We start from the raw sequence: 4,147 nt of genomic DNA, 5'->3' as shown, positions 1-4,147 counted from the left end.
GTACCTAGGTACTTGTTCGAGATTAAATTCAAAAACTTAAAACCGTTAATATTCAAATATTGAATTTGACTAGGAATCTAGGTACTTGTTTATGGTTGAATTCCAAAATATATATATATATTTAAATATGGCAATCTTTTTGCAAGCATCAAACTCCGGTCTTCTCACCAATAGAGAGGTGTACTTATGTAGGAATACGATTTTTAAAAATTTATTGAATTTAATATTATTTAAGTATGAAAATCGAGTAAAAAAAAATAGGTAGAAATTATAAGAAGTTTAAGGAAAGAATCTGATTAAGATCCACAAAAAACAAATGCTGTTTGTAAACATTAAAAAACAAACTTTTTTATACACAAAAAAACAACACCTTTCCATTTTTTTGAAAATGCATTCTCCTCGAATGCGACCCTGGTAGATCGACGAATAAAACATTAGTGCTCCTTACTTATTTTTTACATATAAGATTGAAGATTTTAATATCTACGAACACGCACAGCGCAAAGATCTCTATTTTTTTGAAAACCGCACGTAAATCGGTTAAGCCGTTTAGGAGGAGTTCAGTGACATCACACGTACAGAGGAATTATATATTTATACTAGCGGACCCGACAGACTTTGTCCTGCCCGAACGTTGGCTTACCAGCTATTTATTAGTTTAGAAAAAGACATTTCACTGATAAGTAGGTACCTAGGTACTTGTTTGTGATTAAATTCCAAAACTAAAAATTGTTGATATTCAAATAATATTGAATTTGAGTAGGTACCGAGGTACTTGTTTATGGTTAAATTCCAAAACATAAAATATTTTTTTTTTAAATTTGGCTTTTTTTTGCGAACGTCAAACTCCGGTCTTCTCGCCAACATAGGGGTGTACTTATATAGGAATACGATTGAAATGAATGTTTTGAATTTAAAATTATTTTAGTGTTACCAAAAATCCAATAAAAATAAATAAATGGGTAGAAGTCATAAAGAATCTAAGTAAAAATCTGATTGAGATCCACAAAAAAAAAATGTTGTTTATAAACATTCAAAAACAAACTTTTTTTATACACAAAAAAAACAATATCTTTCCATTTTTTTGCTAATGTATTCTCTTCGAATGCAACCCTGGTAGATCGATGAACAAAAGATTTATGCTCCTAACTTCTTTTTTACACATTCGATTGAAGATTTTAATATCTACGAACACGCACAGCGCAAAGATCTATATTTCTCTGAAAACCTGCCGGCTCGTTTTCGACAAAAAGAAAATGGGAATATAAGACCTCGATTTAATCGATTTTAGTTAGCATAACCATTCCAACATGAGCTGTCTTTGTCACACAGTATTTAGTATTGCAATGCTAAAATTTGCTCATTGTACACTGTGCAGTAGCTCATTTTTTAAAACAGTCCTACACATCGATAGTCTTGATTTTTTATATTTTACGGCCTCCCAGATTCTCACTGATAGTGTTGTTATGTCGTTTAAAAGAAGTACTCTTGGCACAGGACACCTGTAATTACGTTTTCTATCAGGGGCGAACCGTGTATAGAAGCGATTATGCTCAGCTTACCATTATATTTGACTAACCATAATAATGTTTTATTGTAACTTTATTTACAGTAAAACAAATAAATAATTACCATTTATTTTAAATCATTTCTACCGTATGTATTTTTACCCTAATATAAATATAAATATGAATAAGGCCCCCAGCGCCTGCGGTGAACCAAGAAACTAGCCGATTATTCTAGCTTATTTTTCTTACAAATAAGTATACTATATTTTGAATGTCTTATGGTTTTTTCTCCTAGATTAAACTTGCAGATTACACAAATTATTTAAAGATTTTTGAATTGGAAAAAAGTATTTCAAACATTGTTTCTTAAGGACTATTTTTCTTTGAGATGGTACTTTAAACATAAGACCATAATTACTTTCATGTGTCATATTACAGGACATATAGCGCTTAACGCGGCCGTTTTTAGCACTATCAATTATTAGAACAATGCGGCCAGTTGACATTTCAATTCAATACCTAATATCGACTGAATTCATTGCGGTATTTTTTTATTATTTTATAATGAATTACATATTGAAGTAATGGATAATATATCTATTAAATATAATATATCACGAAGTTACATCGTTTGAGTTGATTTCATGGGTGAGAGTTGTTGTATCACACAGAACCACAGAAAAATATCAATTTATAGTATATATATACATATATATATTACTTACATTATATTATGTACCTCCTATGTAGATACAAATATATGATATTTTTTTATAGCTTACCTGTAATTAAAATCACCATTCGCCACTGCTATCTATGACCGGAAACCAGTTTTTGTTTCGAAATTGATGCAGTCTGGGTAAAGGTTTTTATTGCCCTTTTTCATAGTTGCTGTAGTTGGTTTCTAAAGCTTAAGACTAACCCTAATGTGTATTTTCATTTAACCTGATTGAGAGACGTTGCATTAAGTGGATTAAAACTGTACCTTATACATTATTCTATCAAATTATTTTAAACCAATCGTCAGATTCCTTGAATTAACTTTTAAGGATTTATACCAAACAAATAATTATTTTTCAAAGAACAATAAACTAAATACAACAAGAAGATACAAACAGTTGTTTGAGACATTTCCATATCTGGAAGTTCCATGTAACGACGGATTAATTATTTACTCTTTGTATTGCTGTCTTCGCTGTGAGAACACATCAGACGAGCTGTCTTTGGATACTTCATTGTGAAGCATAAGCATTCTTAGTATTTGTAAAAACAAATCATTGATGGTTCTAAAGTTTTCCACAGCAAGTGAAGGTTTAGTGCGAGTAGTGGGATTCGGAATATTGATGTTTATTTGAGTAAGAATATCTTGAGCATCATGTTACTGGATAGAATTTCATATAAAAAAAAAAATCCAAAAGCTCTCCTAAATTTAGAGGGAAAAATATGAAAATATTCCAGTCTATCTTAATAATTATCCAGAGTTGATTTAATCGTTTTGGTACAAAATTGGTTTAAGGAATTTGCGTTGAACGGATTCAATCAGCTTTTCAGGATCGTCGATGTGATCATATTTAAGTCCGGAGTTTAGTGTGATGCCAAGTTCTCTTACGGTTGAAACATGTTGTAATATATTTCTTATTTACTATTTAAAATTCGGGTTAATAAGTATTCAATTTGTAATCATATTATTCTAGTTTAACAGCGCTGGCGACTGATGGCTGATGCAGAAAAGCAGACTGATCCACCTGACGCGACAGGTAGTTAGCTTCTCGCCATTATTGGAACGTTTATATACATAAATATACTTACTATACATACTGTCCACTCATCACACGGTGCGAGATTCACTCTCTTTTACTTACACTCTTTTACCTACATTCGACGTGTACAATTGTACATAACACGTATCTAAATATGTATGCAAACATTTAGCACTTCGCTGTGAGCGTTCAGTGCAAAAATACAATTTCTGATCTGGCGAAATAAACAGATTGAAATATTTACAAGGAAAAGACTTTATACGTATTTCATCAAATATAATACATATTCTGATGCATTTCGAGAGTCTTAATGGCGTTTGTCTATATAACGAGGCATCAAATCATTACGTTTTATATCCAAACTACAGGATGCGGACCTAACGTAGGAGGAAAGAGCCTGGAGGGAGCTTGTGTTTGCCATGTGCTCTAAACAGAAAGCAAATAAAGCGATGGTTTATTAGTTGAATTTTTTAAAAAGTAATATCTACAATTATCGTTCGTGATGGCAGAATTGCGAATGTTTCTTAGCGTGTAAAATAATAACCGTTTTAGCTGGCAGCCAATGCCCAAAAGCGTCGATACGATTTTGTTAATATTATTTTTTATTATCGTGACTTACGCACCAATGAGTGGGAATACGGTATTAATCGATAAAAATAATTGTTTATTTTTTTCCCAATAAATTCCTGACAGACAGTTCTTTCATCGGTGGCCGCGCACATAATAAGAAGAATCTTTACCAACACACGAAGAATGCTACTTACGTACACTACCCCAGCCAGTCGTATCCACACACGGATATATACGCATACACACACACGAACTTGGCGAAGGCTTAAATAAGAAATTAAAGTACAATCCGTTTCAGTTTGGTCAATT

The sequence above is a fragment of the Micrasema longulum genome, unplaced genomic scaffold, assembly GCF_059751315.1.
Source record: "Micrasema longulum isolate JH-2025_06_02 unplaced genomic scaffold, ASM5975131v1 h1tg001211l, whole genome shotgun sequence".
Taxonomy (NCBI): domain Eukaryota; kingdom Metazoa; phylum Arthropoda; class Insecta; order Trichoptera; family Brachycentridae; genus Micrasema; species Micrasema longulum.
The sequence above is the reverse complement of the archived record's forward strand: the minus strand, read 5'-3'. Positions refer to the sequence as shown.